At 38.7% G+C, this 24,137-nt stretch overlaps 1 long non-coding RNA gene across 1 annotated transcript in view; it reads left to right on the plus strand.

Moving 5' to 3' along the window:
* Positions 1-1,505: 1,505 nt before the first annotated feature.
* LOC140843414 (uncharacterized) overlaps positions 1,506-24,137 on the plus strand; it is a 36,726-nt gene continuing 14,094 nt past the window's right edge. Inside the window, exon 1 of the long non-coding RNA XR_012121154.1 lies at positions 1,506-1,738. This is a non-coding gene — a long non-coding RNA (uncharacterized lncRNA). The remainder of the gene's footprint in view (positions 1,739-24,137) is intronic.

Raw genomic sequence — 24,137 nt, forward strand, 5'->3', positions numbered from 1 at the left:
TAGCTACTCCAACATTTTAAGCCCGTTTCCTCAACTGCAAAATGGGATGATAGAAATGAGATCTTGTTATGTAAAATATTTAGTGCTGTGTTAAGCTCATGATAGGTTTTCTCTATTTTCCTATCCCTAGCCCTCAGCGATCCCTTCTCTACTTCCTATCACTAAGGATTTCTTTATTCTGGACATTTCATATGAATGGATCATAAAAGATGTGGTCTTTTTTGTCTGTGTGTTCTTCCACTGAGCATAATTTTGATCAAGATTCATCCATGTTATAGCATATATTAGTACATATTTTTCTGGCCAAATCATATTCCAATGTATGGATTTATCACAGTTTATCTCTTCTCCAAGTATCCATTCAAATGTTGATGGATATTTAGGTTGTTCTGCTCCAGGAGGAGGGGTTCCCCATTCTCAGCAAGTTCACTATGAATTTGGTGAGACCGAATAATGACAACTGAACATTGTGGGTAAAAAGGGCTCATGCCAAAGTTCATTCTCCCAGCAGTCGGTCAAGCACTAGACTTCCATCTGCCCATCTCAGTCCCTGGCCCTGGCTCCAGGCCCTGCTCCCCAGGTGCTGCCTCCACTCGTGGCTCTGCTTCCTCTCCCTCCTGCTCCTCAGCATGGGGCTCCACAGCTTGTCTCTGTCCTGCTTGCCTCTGCTCTTCCCCAAGTCCGATACTTCCATGACCTACAGTCCACTCTGGGCAGAGCTCTATCAGCCTTAAACAGCTTACTGCCAACAGGTATGCAAGCAGGCCCCTGTGTGCATGCAGAGGATGATAGAATCAGGTGAGAATCCTGGCCATGAAAATTCCATTTTCCCTACAGATTGTTTCTACCTTTTCCTACGATGATTAATACTACTATAAATATTAATGTAAACTTCATAAATTTTCATTTCTCCTGGATATATACCTAAGAGTGGGGTTGCTAGGTCTGTGCAGCTCTATCCTTAGCAGCTGAGAGAATGGCCAGGCTGTTTTCCAAAAAGCCTGCACCATTTCTCATTCCGGCTGGGAATGTGTAAGAGCTCTGAAGGGGTTTGGAACAAGTCTCCCCAGAATGTGCCACTTTGGCATGTGGATTATTTTGAGCTGAAAACACAAGCCCAAGAGACTCAGGAAGCGCTTTTTACCTCCCCCTTGGCTGCCTAAATGAATTTAGATAGAGGATGTGGTCCAGCAAGAGAGCTAGAACAGGAGTGTGGACTGGGGTAAGTGGGGGGAGCTCGGCAAGGCCTGTTTGTCGGAATTCCTCTCCGTGCCCGTTGTCTCTGCATAGCATGACAAACACTGGCTTACCAAACATTTGCTCTTCCCATCTTCCTAGGAATTGTATTCCTTCTTTTTGAAGCCCAGACCCTGCCCACTTCCCCTTAGCTCAGGATGGCATACAAGCCTCAATTGTCTGCCTGTCTTTGAGCCTCTTATGTCTATGTGAGGCTCCAGTATGTACCAAATTAAATTATTTTTTCTCCTGTTAATTTTCTAGTGTCAGTTTAATTAATTGACCAGCCAAATGAATCTAGAAGGGTAGAGGAAAACTTTCCCTCCCTTACAGTTGGCAACCAGGAAGAGAAGAACTTCACTGGCCGGACACTGCTCTCTCCATGACTGCTGCAGCTGAGGATTCCTGGGGCCTCTAACAAAAAGCTCTTAGAGAAGGAAAAAATTCTTGCCATGTCAGTCTCCTGGATCTCTACCTGCAAAGTTCAGTGGAAGCACGAATGGTGAGAACCTTTATTTTTCTTTCTCTAAATTTAGATTAGCAGGAGAAAATATTTGTGGGCCTAGTTCCTTGGGTATAGCAACCCTGGCCAAGATTTATTTTGAGTATTCTTGACTTTTATTGATTCTTTTCCTCCCAGAGATGGTCACTGTTTTCCTTTGTCTCTGTTCTGCCATTTGTCATAAGGAGAGCAACCACAGGGCAGAATGCAGGTGTTGGCCCGGGAAGCTGGCTGGCAGAGCCAGCCTCACAGACTGGTAAAGTTCTTGGTTGTCACCAGTCCAGTGTCTCTTCAGACAAACTTTGCTGTGGGCTAATGTGCACGTGAACAATGATGTTGGTGAGAGACATCTTGGAAGCCAAAGCCACAGAGCTGGTGGGCATGAGCTGAGCATTTCAAAGTGATTAGAGTGCTCACCACCTGACTCGAAGACTCCTGTGTTAGTTGATCTAGGAATGGGTTAGATTGACACTAGGTCATCTGCTAACTTCAAAAAAATTTCTGTTCAGAGAGGTAAAACACCACCCAACACTAACCCAGTGGCACACCCCTTGCTCGTAGATACTAGTTTGGCTTCTAGAGACATAGGCTTAACCAAAGCTGTTAAAGTGCATGTAAGAAAAATCAGATGAGGTTTTCCTTTCTTCTGTTCTATTCTAAGCCAGGGAGAAGATTCTGTGACCAGTGAGAATATTCTGTCTGGTCTCCACCAGCCAGAAGATGCATGTACTGGTGTGCATCTCAGTGGCCAATGGAAAACACTGGGGCTCCCAAACGTGAAGTCACGTGACTCTGCACCAGCTCCTGGAGAGTTAGTCAAGGGAGCTTTGGCCACACTGGTCTTCATTTCCCTCTTAGTGCTGGAAAAGTCCCACTCCAGTGGCATCTCCTAGATGTCACAGAACACTGGGTTTGTGACTGTAGGCATCTCATGTTCTCAGGGAAACCAGAGACACCATTTTTATTACACCATTCTTACTGCCTGTAACAGCAAAGGGCTTTACTTCCTTGGACTTCCTTTCAGAGTGAACTTTTTGGATCATGAGAGCTGCATCTTTTGCACCCATTCTAGCGACACCTCTTAAGTCCATGGTAAAGGTTTATTCTAGACTGGAAAGTTACTTCAGGGTCTTTCCACAAAAAGGCTTATTGAATTGAGTTTCTATTGAAATAAATATGCCATTGAAGATCCTCCTTGTGAATGGCCAGACTATGGATCCTCTGAATTGGAAAAACTTCTATATTAAAAAACCTTTTTAGAGAGATCAAATCCTAAACAGCTGTTATACTGGTACCTATGGGAAGATCAAATTGAAAAGAAGACAAGAAAAAGTATAATGGCTAGCCTTAGGGATACCCTAAAGGTGAAAGAACAGAAGCTGGATTTAAAACAAACTTTAGGAAACACATCTCACATAAATTTCTTCCCTTATACAACCTTTATCCTCAACTCTCTACCCCTGACCCTCCAGCAGATCTTTTGGATCTTGGGGCCACTTTTCTGCACTCCCCCCTCCAAACCCAGCTCCATTTCCTCAGCCAATCCCCTTAGAAACTGAAACACCTCCAACTTCTCCAGAAAATCCCTTAAACACCCAGCTACCTGTTTTGATTTCCCTTTCTTTACAAGATTTAGAGAGAGCAGTCCAGCCTGACTTCTAGGCCTGGGGTGTACAGGTTTCTCATGTAACTACTAAAAACCAGGTAGTTAATTTAAGGCTCACTTTGCTGAGCCTTACATCTCCTGCTTCCCAGGGCTCCATAACCAGGCTCTGCCAGGCTCAGGCCTTCCTACACTGTGCCTTTGCAATATATCCTAGATGCCCACCGCAAAGATTCATATCTTGTGGACAGCAGCAGATCTTTTAAATTATAAAGCCCTTTAACCTCCACTTTTGGAATATCCTACCAAATTTATAGGCAAGTTGGAAAGATTAGTGGCTATTCAAACCCTCCTCTCAGAGACCCAGATTTCTGACAAGGGGTGTTCTTCCCACCCATGATTATACCATGGTTATCAAACAAGCCAGAAGGTCTCCTGGGGAAAATCCTCTCTCAGATGGAAAGGACGGCCAGAATCTCTCCCAGGTTCACCCTCAGATGACAAGGAAATGGCTCAGCTGGAGACTGATATTTAAGACTGATAAGAGCAATATAAGAGGCTTTCCCCCTAAAGTGAATAGGTCTTATGTTGAATTAGGCAGTCAGAAAGGAGGGCATCTGAAGTCTTTCACTGAATGCTTTACACAGACTTTTCAAAGGTAGAAGCTCCAGAACACAGATATCTTTTAATTTATGCTCTAGTGTGAAATTTTCTGCCTGATATAACAAAAACAAACTCAAAATAGCATGGTTGGGTGGTCCAACCGACCTCTAAGGGTCATAATGGAGGCAGCCACTCAATTCTTTGAAAATTGCTTACAAAAGTACATGAGAAAAGAATTAAAAGCAATAATTATTGCTTTGTAACTTGATTCTTTAGGGGAAAAAAACATGACTCAAAGTAACTTAAAGTCGTAGAGCACTCCTGATTTGCCTCCAAACAATTATAGATACTGTAAAAAAAAATTGGACATTGAAAGAAAAATTATTATTACTCTTAAGAGAAAGGAAAGTTCAAGAAACAAACTTTCTAGATTCCATCACCTCAGAAAGGTTCATCTCTCTTTCTGAAGGACTATGTCACTTCAAACGACAGGGTCCCATTCCAGTGCCCACCTTTAAACTTACAGTAGAGAATTGGGGACTGTATTTCCACTTTACCCTTTGCTAGAAGAATTTATCTCTGCCTGTTACTTCTGATGCTGTTCAAGCTGTCGGCATCTCTGGGTTGCCCAGTTCATTGCCCACATCTCAGGCCACTCCTGTTTCCTTAGGCCCTCTCAGCACCCATCATGCTTTTCTAGCTTCCAAATTCTCACCAGCAAACCTTCCTGGTAGAGATTTGTTATGTAAATTTTGGAGACGGGAGTGTTATGTAAATGTAATAAGAAAGACATTTTTATTTCTCCCCCCTCAGACCAAATCCCAAATTTCCTGCTTTCCTTGCTGGAAACTTAATTCCTCTGAAGATGATAAACCGTTAAAAGATGTCCCAGTTCATCTCTGGGCTACACCTGTAAGGGAGTTGGACTGTCACTTGAGTGCAGAGAAATGTGCATTTTACTTGGAAAAGAACAGCTTTTTCCATTACTAGTCCAATCCTTCTTCCCAGAGATGCCAGTGAGGATCAAACCTTTGATAGACTCTCTTTTGCAGTAGGATGTACTGTCTCCTTCCTCACTCTGCAATCTCTGAACAGTAAAGAAAGAAATAAAATTTGACTCTGGGGGGGAGCCAAATCTATCAATTTATGCAAGACCTGACCCCTAAACTCTTTTGTAGTTCCTTGCTACCCTGGAGTCCCTAAACCAGCTCCTATTCTTACCGTAATTCTTGGGGATGCAGCCTGGATTAGAGTGAATGACTTCTGCTTGACTTTCTTTGCAATCCCATTCCAACTTCTTTTTGCACTTACATTTAGAGGGGGACAGTTAACATGGACTCACATATACTGTGTATTGTGAGTCTCCCTCAGTATTTTCCTAAATTCTTAAAGCAAACTTGAATTCTGTAGGCTTTGCTCAAGTCTCCATTCCTGATTAGTATGTTGATGACCTTTTACTTTGTAATTAAACTAAGCAGGGAGATCTTATAGACCCTCTCATTCTCCTGAAGGCACTAACTGAATAAGGCATAAAGCCTCTAGATCTAAACTTCAATGGGTCCAAACAAGTGTTACCTACTTAAGACATGAGATATCTCAGGGCATTCAAAATTTCACCCCAAAGTTCCTGGAGTCAATTTTACGCATCCCTCCTCTCCAAAGGAGAGAACAATATGTGAATCTTTATGGGCAGCTTTCTACTGCACCAATGGTTCCTAATTCACGCTCCCAGATACCACCCCAGAGCCCATTTCCTGGCCTTTACAGCCATTAACCTTCTTTAAAGCCAAAAAGTTAACATTGTCCACACCACCAGCTCTCAACTTACCTAATTTTAACAAACTTTATCTATATTGCCATGAAAATAATGAGATTGCTGCAGGTATTCTAGGATAATCTTTTCATCTCAAATACATCCTATAACATATCTCTCGTTCTGGCCAGTCCCTGTAACATCAGGTATGCCCCCAGGCTTGTGTGCAGTTAATGCAGCTATGCCTTGATGGAAAAAAGCCAATACTCTTGCAAAAGGCTTCCATGTTCATCTGTATGTTTCTCATGTTGTGTCTTGTCTCATACACATTGATAAGACAGCCTACATGACAACAGACCACTTATGAACAGCTCGTTTGACTAACCCTTCCACCATCCTATATTGTGGTAACACTTCAAATCCAGCAACATTACTGCCCTCCCTGAGGATGGGCAGCTCCATTCCATTCTCCATGATTACCTTGCAACTACAGAAATGGTCTCTAAGCCAGGAGAGGATTTCTTAGACACCCCTTTGGATAACCCAGACTTATGTCTTATTATTTGATGGTTCCTATAAAGGAAATTTCCCGGGAAACATAATAATTGGTTATGCCACAGTTTTCCCACATGGAACCCTGGAAATATATGCTTTGCCATCTGCAAAATCAGCCTAAGTTGCTGAACACACAAGTACTAGTGTTTGCACTTTAGGGAAAGGGAAAACTATTCACACACAGACTCCAGATATGCTTTTGGAATCTGCCATGCTGTCGGCACAATTTGGAAATCCCATGGATTCTAAAGTTCTGCAGGTACTCCTATGGCTAATGGGCATGTAATTGCTGCTGTATTACAAGATACTCACCTCCTTCCTAAAATCACCATTGTTCACTGTTCAAGCCATGTTAAGGAAGCTGATCTTGTGTTTTTAGGAAATGATAGGACTGACAAGGTTACTAAATATGCAGCCCCAAATGGACTCCCTTATCCTTGCTCCACCCAATTTCTAAACCCACCTTTATCCATAACCGATACTGTTAACTCTCAGGCAAATTCCCCACATCTAGAAAAGATAAACAGATACAAAGGGTGCCAAACAATTATCAGATGGATTGTACATCTGTAGCCCCTTTTCTTTTGACCTTTTGGCTTGTACTTATCTCCCACCAAATGGGACATATGTGCAGATGGGGGACAGTTCAGGAACTAAAAGATTATTAGTTTTGCCCTGGCTTCTATAAAATTCATGACCAAATTATTTCCCAAAACATCACTTGCAAATCTCATCAAATTTTTAGAACAAAAAGTATACCTCTGGAAGTCTGACTGGGGCCACATTGTCCTTTGCAGCACTGCAGATTTGCCCCTAGCTTTAGGCTCTTCTCACTATTTTGTTATTGTCTGCAGGCCTAGTGGATGGACTGAATGGTATTCCTAATAGATGGACCAATGCTACACTAGCATTAAAGAAATTAATAACTGAGATTATTCCCCATTTTGGCATCCCTTTATTTATTGAATCAGACCAAGGAACCCAATTTGTAGCAGAGATAAAGCATTTGCTTGCAAAAACTCTGTAGTAATCATTAAAATTTCATACCCCATATCACCCTCAATCATCAGGGCAAGTGAAGCATAATAAAAATCTAGACGTAAAAAAGGACTTCAGGGAAGATCTGTCAAGAAACTGGGCTGAAATGGCCAGAAGCATTACCCTTCACCCTTATTTAGACTCAGAATATTCCAAATGGGAGACACGGATTGAGAAGTGGAAAATTGATGCTGTAACTAACTATACACAAGAACTAACTAGTACACTTGAAGCATATTGCCAACAGGTAAAAGAGTCAAGGCCCCCACTGTCTGGCAAGCCTTGTTACCCCTTTCAACCAGGAGACTGGGTGCTTATCAAGGTCTTTATGAGGCAATATGTACTGTCACCTTGATGAGAAAGCCCTTCTGAAGTATTGCTAACCACCTACACTGCCATGACAATAAAAGAAAAATCCTCCTGGATTCACTTAAAACATGCCATAATAGACCCAGAGCATCTCTCTCAAGACAAGTGGGAGAAAATGTCTACAAGTAAACTTAAATTAAGGATTTCCAGGGCCAATTCCAGACCTCAGAAATAGATGACATCATGAAGTAGACAGCTTTTCCCAAGACCACAGATCAAAAAACATCACTGTCACCTATTTCCCCAAGTGAAAACTTCCTACTTACACAAGCACACACACACACAAACACACACACACACAACAAGAAAACAAACTACCTTTTCTTATTAATGAACATTTTCCCCACATTTATTAATCATTTATTAGAAGGCTCACTGGAAACTGCTGGTCTCTCTCTACCTTTCTTTCCCTTTCTGAGCTTTCCCTATGGGTTGTCTTGTAACCTGTGTCTTGTACTCATTAACCCTTACTTTTCCACAAGTGGAATACAGACCAAAAACTCACTTATGCCAGTTTACCAAACCCTGGCCATGTTAACTAATCAATCTGATTGTTGGTTATGTCAACATCTCAACAGTACAGAAGAACCTGAACTAAGTTTTTGTTTGTGCCAAAATGAATCCATGGAACTCAAACAAGATAAATAGTGTCTAAATTAAATTTATTAAAAGAGAAGAGAATTACATTGATTAAAAGAGAATAAAATGACATTATTAACACTTCTTGAAAGAGCCTGGGCTAGGTGTGGTAGACTGTAGGAGCTTGGAAGGGCCTGTGGCCCATTGTCTCTGTATGGAATGAAAGTTTTTTACCAAACATTTGCTCTTCCCATCATCAAGGTGACAGTACATGTCTTCTTTCTCTTTGAAACCCCAGACCCCTACTGATTTCCCTGTAGCTCAAGAGAGCATATAAATCTATTGCCTGAATGTCTTTGAATGGTTCATGTCTATGTGAGGTGCCCGTATGTACAAAATTAAATTAACATTCTCTTGTTTATCTTCCAACTCAATTTAATTAATAGATCAGCTGAAAGAACCTAGGAGGCTAGAGGGAAAAATTTTCCTCCCTTACAGTCCCTATGTTTTCTTTACTTTTAGTTTTTGCACTTTGGCCTTTCATCCATTTTGAGTTAACTTTGGCATATGGTTTGATGTAAAGGTTCATGCTTTTCCATGTGAGTTCCCAGTTTCCTTAGCACCATTTGTTGAAAAAACTGTTCCTTCCCCATTAAATGATCTTGGCATCCTTGCTGAATATCAGTTGATAATAGATGTATGGGTTTATTTCTAGACTCTCCTTTCTACCCCAGTAATCTATATGCCTACTCTCATGTTAGTGCCACATTGGTTCAATTAACATTGCTTTGTAGTAAGTTTTGAAATGGGAAGAGTCCTACTTGGTTCTTTTGGAAGACTGTTTTTCCTATTCTGGGTCCCTACCAATTCCACATGAATTTTAGAATCAGCTTGTCGATTTCTACTGAGAAGTAAGATAGGATTCTGATTGGAATGCATTGAATCTGTAGATCGGTTTGGAGAGTACTGCCACCTTAACCCTATTAAGTCTTTCTGTCCATGAACACACGATGTTTTTCCAGCTATTTAAATCTGGGTTATCTTTCAACATTTTGAAGTTTCCAGAGTATAACTTTTGCACTTCTTTTGTTAAATCTATTCCTAAACATTTTATTTTTATTATATTATAAAAGGAATTGTTTTCTCAATTTCATTGTTAGATTGTTCAAGTGTATAGAAATGCAATTGATATCTATATTTTGATATTTTAAATTTGAAATGTTAACTTATTAATTTTTAAGCACTTTGATTTTCTTTCTTTTTTTAATTGAAGTATAGTTGGTAAACAATATTATATTGGTTTCAGGTATATGACACAGTGTTTCAGCAATTACCCATATTATCAAATCCTCATGCCAACTAGTGCAGTTACTATCTGTTACCATAGTAAGATGTTACAGAACCATTGGCTATATGCTCCATGCTGCACTTCCATTCCCATGACCAACATATATTATGATTAATATTTTGTGCCCCTTTATTTTCCTTACTCTCCCCACCCACCCACTAACCCCAACACATCCCCCATGGTGACCACCCATTACTTCGCAGTTTCTCTGAGTCTACTGCTTTTTTATTCATTTTGTTTCAGTTTTGTTTTTAGATTCCACAAATAAATGAAATCATATGGTATTTGTCTTTCTCTGCCTGGCTTATTTCAGATAGTATAATATGATCTAGGTCCATCCATGTAGTCACAAATAGCAAGATTTCTTTCTTTTTTTATGGTGGAATAATATCCCATTGCGTATATGTACCACATCTTCCTTATACATTCATCTGTTGATAGATACTTTGGTTGCTTCCATATCTTTGCTATTTTAAATAATGTGGCAATAAACACAGGCATGCGTGTATCTTTTCAAATCAGAGATTTTGTTTTCTTCCGTTAAATTCCTAGAAATGCCGTTACTGGGTTATATGGTATTTCGATTTTAAGTTTCTTGGGGAACCTCCATATTGTTTTCCATAGTGGCTGCACCAGTTTACACTCACACCAACAGTGTAGAAAGGTTTCCTTTTCTCCACATCCTCGTCAACACTTGTTATTTTTTGTGTTTTGGATAGTGGTCATACTAACTGGTGTGAGGTGATATTTCATTGTGGTTTTGATTTGCATTTCCCTGATTATTAATGATGTGGAGCATCTTTTCAAGTGTCTGCTAGCCATCTGTATTTCTTCTTTGGAGAAATGTCTGTTCAGGTCCTCTGCCCATTTTTTAAGTAGGTTATTTGTTTTTTTGGTATTGAGTTGTATGAGTTCTTTGTATATTTTGGATGTTAACTCCTTATTGGATAAGTCATTTGCAAGTATATTCTCTCATATGGTAGGCTGCTTTTTTATTCTGTTGATGGTATCCTTTGCTATACTCTGGAAACTTCAAAAGTACAGAAACATTTTAGCTTGACGTAGTCCTGCTTTTTCATTTTTATTTTTGTTTCCTTTGCCTGGAGAGACATGTTCCGAAAAAAATTGCTTATGCTTATGTTCAAGAGATTTTTGCCTATGTTTTCTTCAAATAATTTTATGTTTTCCTGTCTCGTGTTTAGGTCTTTAGTCTATTTCAAGTTTACTTTTATCTACGGAGTTAGGCAGTAATCCAGTTTCATTCTCTTCCATGTAATTGTCCAGTTTTCCTAACACCAGTTATTGAAGAGACTGTCTTTTCTATGTTGTATATGCAGGGTATATTAATGATATATTAATTGACCATATATGTGTGGTCTTATTTCTGGACTGTCTATTCTATTCCATTGACCTATGGATCTAATCTTGTGCCAGTACCATACTGTTTTGATTACTGAAGGTTTGTGGTATAGCTTGAAGTCAGGGAGCATAATCTCCCCAGCTTTGTTCTTCTTTCTCAGGGTTACTTTGGCTATTTGGGGTCTTGTGTTGTTCCATATGAATTTTAAGATTATTTTTTCTACTTCATTGAAAAATGCCATTGGTATTTTGATAGGGATTGCATTGAATGTGTAAATTGTTTTGGGTAGGATGGCCATTTTGACAATATTAATTCTTCCTATCCATGAGCACAGGATAGATATTTCCATTTGTTTGTGTCTTCTTTAATTTCTCTCATGAGTGTTTTATAGTTTTCAGAGTACAGGTCTTATACCTCCCTGGTTAGGTTTATTCCTAGGCATTTTATTCTTTTTCATTATAAGTGCAGTTGTAAAAGTTGTTTTCCTGATTTCTCTTTCTGCTTGTTCAGTGTTAGTTTATAGGAATGCAACAGATTTCTGTGTATTAATTTTATATCCTGCAAATTTGCTGAATCTAGTTACTAGTTCTAAGAGTTTTTGGTGGAGTCTTTAGGGTTTTCTATATATAGTAACATGTCATCTGCAAATAGTGGCAGCTTTTTCTTCCTTACTTGGATATCATTTATTTTTTTTCTTGTCTAACTGCTGTGCCATAAAAGTGATGAGAGTGGGCATCCTTGTCTTTTTCCTGATCTTAAAGGAAAATATTTCAGTTTTGCCTTTGAGTATGATGGTAGCTGTGGGTTTATCATGCATGACCTTTATTATGTTGAGATATAGTCCCTCTATACCCACTGTATTGAGAGTTTTTATCATGAATGGATGTTGAATTTTGTCTTCAGCATCTATTGAGATGGCCAGATGGTGTTTATCCTTCCTTTTGTTAATGTATTGTATCACACTGATTGATTTATGAACATTGTACCATCCTTGCATACCTCAGCTAAATTTCACTTGGTCATGATGGATGATCCTTTTGATGTATTTTTGAATTTGGCTTGCTAATAATATTTTGTTGAGGATTTTTGCATCTATGTCTATCAGGGATATTGTTCTGTAAGTTTCTTCTTTTGTAGTTTCTTTGTCTGGGTTTGGTATTAGTGATACTACCTCATGTAATAAGTTTGGAAATATTCTCCTTTTCTGCTTTTTGGAATACTTTAAGAAGGATGAGTATTACCTCTTCTTTAAATGTTTGGTAGAATTCAACTATGAAACTGGTTCCTGGACTTTTGTTTATTGGGAGTTTTTTTATTACTACTTCAATTTCAATACTGGTAATTGGTCTGTTCAGATTTTCTGTTTTTTCCTGGGTCAGTCTTGGAAGGTTGTACTTTTTGAGGAATTTGTCCTTTTTTTCTAGGTTGTCCAACTTATTGGCATATAATTTTTTACAGTATTTTCCAATAATTCTTTGTGTTCCTGTGGTGTCAGTTCTTTTATTTTTTTTGTTTCTAATTTTGTTTTGTCCTCTTTCATTGTTTTCGATAAGTCTGACTTGGAATTTGTCTATTTTGTTTATCTTCTCAAAGAACAATAGATTTTTTTCTATTGTTTTATTCTTCTCTATTTAATTTATTTCTACTTTGATCTTTGTTATGTCCCTCCCTCTACTAATTTGGGTTTCACTTGTTCTGTTTTTATCTAATTTCTTTAGTTGTGAGGTTCAACTATTTCTTTGGGATTGTTCCTGTTTATTGAGGTAGGCCTGCATTGCTATATACTTCCCTCTTAGAACTACTTTTGCAGAGTCCCACATACTTTGAGCTGTTGTATTGTTTTCATTTGTCTCCATGTATTGCTTAATTTCTTCTTTTATTTGTTCATCAATCCATTGATTATTTAGAAGCATGTTGTTTGGCCTCCATGTGTCTGTGGGCTTTTTGCTTCCTTTATGTAATTTATTTCTAGTTTCATACCTTTGTGGTCTGAAATTTCAATCTTATTTAAATTATTGAGGCTCTTTTTGTGTCCTAATATGCGATCTATTCTGGAGAATGTCCATGTGCACTTGAGAAAAATTTGTATACTGCTGCTTTGGGGTGTTCTGTAGATACCTGTTAAGTCCATCAGATTTAGTGTTGTTTAGTGCCTTTGTTTCCTTATTTTTTTTTTTCTGTCTGGACAATCTGTACATTGATGTAAGTGGGGTGTTAAAGTTTCCTAATATGATTGTACTGCTGTCTATTTCTCCCTTTAGTTCTGTTAGTATTTGTTCTACATATTTAGATATTAATTGTTTTCTGGTTGTTTTTGTAGTTCCTCATTGTTGCTTTTTTCCTCTCATACTCTTCTCTCATCATTTGATGTTTTTCTTTAGTATTGTGTTTGAATTTCTTTTAAAAAATTATTTTCTGTATCTATTACAGGCATTAGGTTTGTGGTTACCATAAGGTTCATAGGTAATTTTCTTTACACATTGCAGTCTATATTAAGTTACTGGTCTCTCTATTTTGAGTGCAATCTAAAAGTACTTCTCTATTTTTCTTTCTCATCCACACTTTATGTATTAGATGTCATAATATACATTTTTTGTGTATCCCTTGACTGATTTTGTTTATAGCTGATTTTACTACTGTTTTTTTACTTTCATTCTTGCTTAGTGTAATACATGTACTACTTTACTGTGGGTTTATTTTCACAGTAAAGGTAGTGGAAAAATATTTAAGCATAAGAAGATTTCCATCTACAGAAGACTCTGTAACATATCCTGTACGGCCAGTTCAGTTGTGGTGAATTCTTTTAACTTCCATTTATCTAGGAAATTTTTAATTTCCCCTTCTGAATGATAACCTTGCTAGGAAGAGGATTCTTGGTTGTAAGCACTCTCATTTTAATACATTATATATTTTATGCCATTCCCTTCTGGCCTGTAAACTTTCTGCTGAGAAATCTGCTCATGGCCTTCTGGGGTTTCCCATACAGTTAACTGTCTGCTTTTCTCTTGCTGCTTTTAAAATTCTCTCTTATCTTTAATTTTGCCATTTTAATTACTTTATGTCTTAGTGTGTATTCCTGGGGCTCCTTTTGTTAGGGCCTTTCTGTACTTTCAGAACCTGTCTATTTCTTTTTCCAGATTGGGAAGTTTCCAGCAATTTTTCTTCAAAGAGACCCTACTCCTTTGTCTGTCTTTTCTCATTCTGTTGCCTCTATTATGCAAATATTGTTTCATTTGGAGGTGTTACACAGATCTCTTAGTATCCTCTCATTTTTCAAAATTCTTTTCCTCTGTTCCTCAGCTTCATTGCTCTCCTGTTCTCTAATATCCATCTCAGTGATTATCTCTTCTACTTGTAGTATCTATTATTCATTCCCTCCATTGTACTTTTCATTTCAGTTACTGTATTCTTCAGCTCTGAGTGGCTCTTTTTCAAATCTCTTTGTTGAAGTTCTCACTGAGATCATCAATTCTTTTCTGCAGATCAGTGTGCTCACTTTGAAATATTTATCAAGAAGATTAATAATCTTCATATCATTTAGCCCTCTTTCTGGTGTCTTATCCTGTTCTTTTGTTTGGAACATATTCTTCTGCCTCTTCATTTTGTCTGGGTTTCTGTGTTACTTCTTTTGTATTACATAGATTAAGCATACCTCCTGGTCTAGAAAATAATGTCTTTATGAAGAAAGCATCATGTGATGCTCACAAAATAAGACCCTTTGCTCACCAGTGCCTGATTCTCCTTTGCAGTGGAGCCACAGCTACTGTTTTGGGACTGTAAGCAGCCCACCTTTCTGTGTGTTTCACGGCAGTGGCTGATCTCTGTCAGCAGAGGCTGACAGCTCCCTCTGTGTCCTTTGTGAGCTGTGCAGTGGTGCTTCTTTCATATCCTTGTGGGCAGGACCTCCCTCTGCCTTCAGGGCAGCAGTGATGGTGCTGCTGGGCCAGCAGGGTGGTCAGGGCTGATGCACAGAGGAGCACAATAGGGGGCCAAGCCAGCATTGAGGGGGATGGAGCATATGGATCTGGCTTCTGCAGGTGTCTCCCTAGTTGGGCTGAAAGAGGGCCAGGAAAGCTAGGAGTGCCTCCCTCTTCCTGTAAGGCAGCAAAGTCTGACCACCGTTGGGCTTAGTGGCCAGGTGGGTGGGCAGGAGGGCAGGAGCATAGGGAAGCACACTACTGGGCAGGGCTTAGCCACCATGGAGGGGGATGAAACATTTGGGGCTGGCTCCTCAGAGTGCCCAACCATTTGGACTGATGGAAGGCTGGGGAAGTATCATGCACCTGCCCTTTCTCCTCCAGAGAAAGCTCCCTCCAACCGCTGCCTTTCTGGCACACTTCCCACGGTTGATAAATCTCTCCAACTGCTGCCTCTGTGTTGGGTCTCAGCAGGACTGAAGGATCATGACTGTCCTCCACAAGTGACAAGAGACTCAGTCTCTCAGAGTGCTCCAATTCTCCCCAGTGTCCAGCCCCATTAATAACTAAAGCCCAGAGCAATGTGAACTCTTGTTACAAGAGCAGATCTCCAGGAGCAGATGTGCAGGATTCCTGCACTTATCCTCCTGTCCCCTCCAAGTCTGTTCCTCTCCTTTCTGCTTGTGGGCTGGGATGGGGAAGGGCTTGGGTTCCAATTATCATGGGCCTGCCTCTTTACCCTATCTTTGTGGTCTTCTCTTCTTTGCCAGGTGTAGATTGTCTGTTCTGCAGTCTTCAGGTCATTTTCAGGGTTAGTTGTATTTGCTGTAGCTGCTTATTTGTTTTTATTTGTGAAGAGGTTTCTGCCTTGCTTCATACTCTACCATCTTTTTCCCAAGTACTCTTTCTTACTTTGGTCTTGTATCCTGAAACTTTGCAGAATTAGTTTACTAGATTGTTTTTTACAGGATTCCTTAGGATTTTTCTATATAGAAGATCATGTCAACTGCAAATAAGGATAGTTGTATTTCTTCCTTTACAATCTAGATACTTTCTATTTTTCCCCTTATCTAATTGCTGTGATGAGAACTTGAACTACAATGTTGAGTAGAAGTGATGGGAGCAGACATCCTGATCTTGTTCTGGACATAGATAGTAAACATCCAGTCTTTCAACATTAGATACAATGCTAGGGTTTTTCATATATGATCTCTATCATGCCGAAAGAGTTCCCTTCTATTCCTATGTGTCAAGTGTGTTAATTGTGAAAAAAGAGTTGAATTTTGTCAAATACATCTATGGAGATGATCATGTGATTTTTAAAAAAATTTATTGATATGATGTATTAAGTCAATTGATTTTCAAATGTTAAACCAACCTCACATCTTTGGATTAAATATTATTTGTTTATGGTATATAATTATTTTTACATGCTGGTATATTCAGTTTTCTAATATTTTGTTGATGATACTTGTGTCCATATTCATAAAAGTTATTTGTCTTTAGTTTTCTTGTGATTTCTTTGACTGATTTTGGTATCAGAGTAATATTGACCTCATAAAATAAGTTGGAAAGTATTCCTTCATCTTCTATTTTTGGAGTTCATACATATTTGGTAGTAACTCTTCAAATATTTGGTAGAATTCAGCATTGAGGCTATCTTGACCTTTAGCTCTTCTTTCTGGATTTTTTTGATTATCAATTCAATCCTTTTAACTTGTTATAGGTTTATTCAGATAGTCTATTTTTATTTTTAGTCAATTTCAGTATTTTGTGAATTTTAAGGAATTTGTGTCTTTTAAGGAATTTGTTTCACTGTTTATCTAATCTATTGGTGTACAATTGTTCATTGTATTTATGATCCTTACAAAAAATTCTGTAATGTCTCTGGTAATTTCCTTTCTTTTATTTCTGATTCTAGTAATTTGAGTCTTTTCTCTTTTTTCCTTTGGTTGGTCTACTTAAAGCCTTGTCAATTTTGTTTCCCTTTTTAAAGAACTGGACTTTAGTTGTATTGATTTTCTCTATTGCTTTTCTATTCTTTATTTTGTTAATTTCTGCCATGTTCTTTATTATTTCCTGTTTGCTTTAGGTTTTGTTTGCTCTTCTTTTTTCCATGGTCTCAAAATGGAAGGTCAGGTTATGATTTGAGGTCATTTTTTACTTTCTTAATATATACACTGACAATTTTAAAGTTCTCTCTAAGCTCTGCTTTAGATGTGTCCCACTCACTTTAATGTGTTGTACCTTCGTTTTCATGTATCTCAAAGTGTTTTCTGATTTTCCTTGTGACTTCTTCTTTGATCCATTGGTTATTTGGGTGTATGTTGTTTAGTGTCCACTTATTTGTGAGTTTCCCATTTTTTCCCCTACTATTGCTTTCTAATTTCTTGTCAGTGTGATTGGAGAACATACTTTTCTCTCCATACATTATTTCTATCCTTTAATTTGCCATATTTTTACTTCAGAATATCACGAAAACTATCTGATATTATGGAATGTGGAATCTTATTTCCCAAAGGGTTGCAATGCCTGGTTTGTGGCTGAGCGTGTAATTTATCCTGTTGAATGTCCCATATGTACTTGAGAAGAATATATATTCTATTGTTATTCAGTGGAGTTTTCTACAGATGTCTGTTAGATCTAATTAGTTATAGTGTTGTTCAAGTCTTCTTTTTCTTTGTTGTCTTCTGCCTAGTTGTTCTATCCATTATTGAAAGTAAGATATTAAAGTTCCCAGCTATTGTTGTTGACTTGTCTATGTTTCTCTTTAATTATGTCAGCTTTTGCTTCATGTATTTTGGGTCTTCCTTTTAGGAGCATATGTATATAATTGATAACTCTTGCTGATTGACATACATATATAATTGATAACTTCCTGATTTCTTTATAATATATATGTATACATATAATATCATTGTAAAGTGTCCGGGTTTATCTCTAGCAATATTTTTTGTTTTAAAGTTTAATATCAGGATAGCCACTCCATCCTTTCTGTGATTGCTGTTTGCATGGTAATTTATCTTTTTTCATCCTTTTACTTCAATATATTTGTATCTCCTAAAGAGAGCATACAGTTAGATCTTGCGTTTTAAAATCAAGTCTGACCATCTTGGCCTTTTGACCTCTTCAATTCATTCATGTTTAATGTTATTATCCATATAGTTGGATTGATGCCTTCTATTTTTATTTTTGGTTTATATGTCTTTTTCCTCCTCTATCCCTCCTGTACTGCTTCCTTTAATAATAAATCAACATTTTCTAGTACATGACTTTTGTTTCTTTAAAGACTGTCATTATATATTTTTTTAGTTTGTTCTAGGGTTTACATTATTTGTATTAATTCACAGCATGACACTGGGGTGACAGTGGTTTTGGTAGCACTCCATTTTTCTCTCTCCCTGACCACACCTGGTTGTTAAACTCTACTAATTGCTGGTTTATTGCTGTAGTGTTTTCAACAAGGTCCTGGGCATAACGTATACTGGATCTCCTCTCAGTTGCCTTTAGCCAGAGTCTCCCCTTACCCATCTTTGTTGCAAATGGAGCCAACATTTGGGAAGATATGAGAGTGATGGTGTTTACAGCCTGCTTCTTCTACCAGGCAAAATCTATACAGGCCTCTGGAGGTGGGAATGGGGATAATGGCAGCCTTCTTTAGGATACTGCTGCTCTAGCTGCTGAGTGCTTGGTGTACTGCAAAGTGGGAGGAGGTTCTTTTGGCTTGTTTCTCCTAGCGTGGAAACATGAGGCATGGCAAGGCTATCAGGGCCCCAATATTGTCAGTGAGCTGTTCCCAAGGTAGAGCCTCCATCCCAGATTCAGAGCTGTGCAGAGGAAGGGAGCCCTCACCTCTCCACTGTATTTGCCCAGGGCCTAGCCTCAGCAACAAGCAGCTGGTGGCAGGATGAGATGCTGTGGTTTGCTTCTCTAAGGAAGAAAGCCCTTCTGGGAGTTGGAGAGAGAGACAGCCTTGGGTTCTTGGCTGCAGCAGACTAAAGTAGAATCCCCACCATATTTGGTAGGGAGAGGGGAAAACAGACTTGGCTCCAATGCCATAGACTTTCATCTTTCTTACCAAACTTTAATAGATTTTTCTTGAATCAGTGTTTTCTTTGTTTGCTCTGCCCTCAGGACTATTTGCAGAGGCTTTAAATGATTGTCTTCTCATGATAAGTATTTAGCAAAAATTAGTTAGCCTTCCCTTTACCTCTATTTCCTCACAAAAGATTGAAAGGATCTTGAATGCCCCTTCTAACCAATAATTTTTATTTTAGTATTTCATAATCATTAACTGTCTTAGAAAGGCCTCTTTCAACACACCCCATTTTTTTGTGATGCAATTAGGGATCAATTACTTTCTGTATACCAGCTAGAATCAAGAACACTACAACAGATGATAAGGAGGGATAATTTAATGCCATCTCTTGCCTATGGTCCAGAAACTTCACTATAAGATTTTCTATTTTACCCAGCTCAGGGTATTTCTAAATAAATAATGACTCATTGTTGCTTCTGGGTCCTCTCAAGAGCAATGCTCATCATTATTTATTCATAACAGAAAATTCTCAAGAATCTTTGTGAGCCGTAATAATATTTCATAAGCATCTTTGCTTACTCCCTCCTATCAGACTTTGCACAATAGTACTACTAGTGCAGCTCCTTTCTCACCAACCAGGGGTTTGGCTGACATTGTACTGACATTTAAAGTTTATACTTTGTTGTCTTCAAGCTGTTGGTACAGTTTTCCTGCATTCTTTTAGTGGTTTCAAGTTTCTTGCTTTTTTATATGATTTCTGCATAGATATAGGAGTGCATTATTAAAAGAGCAAGCCATGACTCTGAAAACACTGCAGCACATATGAGGTTACATCGGTGGGCTTCTTTGAGTTCCTACCAAACACTTTGTAGTTGACAAGAGCTCAAACTCGGATGTTGTGAGCATTCCCTTTCTTACTTCCAGATTTGACCATTTGCTGTATTTTTACTTTCAGAGTATCATGAAGACTATCTGAGTTAACAGATTATTGAATCTTATTTCCCAAAGGGTTAAAATTCAAGGGTCCATGATGACTGAGATTTGGCGAAAACATACAAAATTGATTTATGTATGCCTGATAGAGATAGTCCCACAAAACAAATGTGATTTAGAAAATAAGAAAGGAGAGAGGCAGAAAAGTCATGAGAAAAAAGAGAAAGAAAATCTATATCAACTAAAAAGCTAAATTAAAACCCAAAAACCTCTGAAATGTTATAATAATTTTAAATATATTGCAAAGCAAAACCTCCTGCCAGATCAAAATGAAATTTCTTGTAATATATAGTGCATGATTGCTAATCTCTGTTTATGACATTTATCTTTATGAATTCATTGAGTTCATAAGGGAGAAAGGCTAAGATAGTATTGGCATTATCTTGCTGCTCTTCATGAAGAGAAATGCCAATGTCATAATAAAGATGAGGTGTTTTTTACAGTTATTCTTTTTATATTATATTATGAAATTATAAATTTTTAAAAATAAGCCTAGTTTAAAAAAGTCCTGATTAATAAAACCATGAGGACACATACCTTCATTTTTATTGAAAGATAATAGAATGATGGATATTGAAGATTATTTCTATTTGGTTTTGAAAAATAAATTTTGACCTGCAATATGAATTTGGGTATATTTGTTCTTCAGGGATTTCATATCAAATGAAATACTGAGGCCACATTGTGAAGATCCAATCAGGAGGAATTAATAAAGCCTGCAGACTTTACTTCTGGTTCTCTGATCAGCTCCAGTTTACATTTCTGTATTTGCCAAACTTGCCATCATCTTTCAGTCTTAAGCAAAGTACATTTGACTTTCTAAGCTTGCTTGTCTGTCAGACTTTCAGCTTTTCCCTGGGGTTAGAAGAGGTAAATAAGTGTTTTGTGTTTTGAAAAGACTTTTTTTGGTAGTTGGGAGTAAGAAGCTGGAATATTTTCCTTTCTAGATTCCACAGGCTGCATATGTAATCAGGAAAGGTGACGAGTCAATAAGAGTTCAAAAGAGGAACAGAAGGGCCGCTGGGAGAGAGCTTAGTGCTCGCCTAGGAATGAATAGTGGATCATCTTTTTCAAACTGTTTTGTAACATTTGTTAAGCTGCTATTACATGTACACTCAAATCCATATTTCTGGTTATATGTCAATTTCTCCATATCATAAAGTTTATGCCATTTATAGCTATAGATGCTTCTCATAACAATGAGAGAAGGAAACAGATATAGACACAGTGACCTGCATAGAATGACAGAGTCCTTCACCATGGGACAGACTTTCTAGAGGCAATCTTGCTGAAGGGCTGTTCTGATTTCAGCTGGCTGAATATCTCATTGCTTGCTAATTCTCAAAATCAAATACATCTCCCATTTGTGTGAGACACACTCAAAATTAATATGTAAATCCAAAGTCATTATCAAGGACGAATTCTAGTATTCAGTGGAGAGCCAAGTATTGTTATATCAAAATCATGAGAATGCCATTTTTAAGTTTGATTTTCCTACTGGTGGGGATCTTATCGTATTTTTCTTGGCTATTTCCTGAAAGCATATGCTTTTCATCTGCATGAGAAGTTCCCTCATTAAGGTGATCGTGTCCAGCAAACGTTTGCTCCAGCTGGTGTTGAACAACAGGCCCACTGACTAACTGCATGAATAAGGCTTCACTCAGGCAGAAAGATGAGTTTCTTTTTATTTTTTCTTTGCTTTTGTGACTTAAGGAGGGAAACAGTGATGTACAGCTTATGTTCCTGGTGATTTGAAATTGAAGCACATAACACAGGCAGAAGCTGAGTGTGAGAACAGAGACAAAGGGTTTATAAAGCATGAAAGGATCAAAGGAAAATGTCAGCATGCAGTAGATTGAGAATAAAGAAGAAGGGGGGTGGAGAAGTGGGAATAAGAAGAGGCTGTGAAGGAGAAAGGAAGCAACCTGCCCACAGCAGGGGAGGACCAAGTGGCAGGGGCAGCAGGTGGCACTGATAGGAGGTGCTCTGGAACTCAGTGCAACCAGAGAGAGGCTTAGAGTTCTTCTGTTCTAATAATCCAAAGAGCAAATAGTTCATTCAATTAGATTTACAAAATGAACACTATATATTATAAGGAAAAAATGGACTGTTTTTAAAACCACGACTTCATCTAAGAGATGGAGGGGAAAATAAGAGAGCATGAAGCAGTGTTTCCTCATTGTGTCACTTTCAGAACTTGTCCATATGAAGTCAAGATAGTAAACGTATTACCTCATAACAAATGTGGGGAAGTGATTTACCATCCTCAGTCCTAAAGAACAGATGGTCATAGATTACACACAGCAGCATTATGAGGAGATAAAGTAAGAGGTACCTGTGCTACCAGTGGAATGTGTTGTGTTTCCCCAATTCTTTTCTTCTCAAAGGAAAGAATTCAATCAAGAGACAGACTTAGGACAGTTTTAAATGTCAGGAGTTTGTTAAGCCAAGCACAACTATACTCTCAAGAACTGTGGACAGCAGGCTGTCCAGAAACCAGAAACAGTCTAAGGTTAGGTAAGTTTTTATGTTTTCTTAAGACAGCAGGAAGTCCTGCCCTGTATCTCTGTCATTTGATTGACAGGTTGATTGACAGCTGTAGGTTATATAACTTTTTTCTCAGTGCAGGCACCTTACCCATAAGTACTTACGCAAAGCCCACAAAGGGGCCAAACCATGATACTAATTCTATTTAAATGTTATTTTAATGAGGTGGGGTTACTTTCGGACAAGGTTTTCAGACCTTGCGCATGTCCTGTAATCAGGGAAGCTGCTGTGGTGTTGGGCCGCTTGGCAATCTGGGTGTCCCTGACGGTCCGGGTCTCCTGACAAGCTAGGCATCCTTGACTGGGAACTGGGAACTACGGAGCGCTTGGGGTTTGGCCAGGGAGGTGTCTTCCTTGATAATGGACTGGCCCTTTCTCCTGCTTATGTCCAACTAACCACCTATTCTGACACCTGTATATTAGTTTGAGGAACTTAAAAGGCACCCTTTTTCAAAATACCGTCTTATTTGAAGCTTTTTCATCCTTAAAGCTTCACTACTCTGGTTAATGGTCTATTTTCCATTGCTGTTAACAGGAATTGATGGACAGTCTGTTACATTTTTGGTTGTCATACTAAGAAGGGGGTGCTATGGGCATCTAGTGGGGAGAGTCTAGGGACACATGCAACCACATACAGGACAGTCCACCATGAGGAGTTACCTGGCCCAAAATGTCAAAAGTGCCTGGTCTACTGACATAGTCATATAAATGAAAGACAAATAGTTCCAGGCAAACTTCTTTGTTCATCCATTCACTCACTGGTAAACACTCAGTATGTTCAAGGCAGTGTGCCAGGTGCTAGGATGCAAAGATAAGATTCACACAATCCTTGCCTTTAGGAATTTGCCACTTTCAGCAAGAACATCATATATGACATAAACATTCAGAGCAAAGAGAGGTTATTCCCAGGTGTGCCATCAAAGGAGGCTTCAGGAATGGCAGTGTTGGAATGGACCGGTGCACTGTATGAAGGAAGGAAATGGAGGAACAACTATGCAGGGCTTGATCAGAGCAAACTGGGGTGAAAAGAGAAAAAGGTAGTGCTGGAAGGGCAATTGCGGCCAGATAGTAGGATGTCTTTAGAGCCAGGTTGCGAAGGGCTTGTTGCTGTTTGCCTGTTGAGTTGTTTTTATTGCATTTTATAGAAAAGGGAATCCATTCAATGTTTTTGAGAAGGGATGTGCCATGATCAGAGACCTGAAGTTGAAACATTTTTGTAGCAGAAGCATATGAGTGGTTGAGTGGTGGCCTTTGAAAGTTCCCATGAATGTCCCCTCTGCTCCCTGAACTGGTCACTTAGTAAAAGAATTGAGCACATGCTCCCTCCTCAAACTGGGACTGTGGTCCTCCCGGCGCTTCTGTAAACCCTGTAAGCCAGGGCTGCTTTTCCCAGACACTGATCTCATACCTTATCTCTCATTTCCTTCCTTTCCTCGCTGTTAGAATCTCATCCTTATTATTATTTTTTTCAGCCATGACTCTAGGCCTCTGAAAGAATTTGTTTCACAGGCCCAGAACCACTTGGGGAAGGCAGGGTGGGGGCACAGGGTGGAGGGACTGTATTTCTAATGCTCTTGAGAAGCAGTACTCTATCCTGACGTTGGAAAAACCAATTCCCTTCCCCTTTCTGCATGATTTCCAGATTTTCCTGTCCGGGTCACTCTTGAAAGGCTGTTAGCACATGCTGACCTTACTT

The sequence above is a fragment of the Manis javanica genome, chromosome 9 (assembly GCF_040802235.1).
Source record: "Manis javanica isolate MJ-LG chromosome 9, MJ_LKY, whole genome shotgun sequence".
Taxonomy (NCBI): domain Eukaryota; kingdom Metazoa; phylum Chordata; class Mammalia; order Pholidota; family Manidae; genus Manis; species Manis javanica.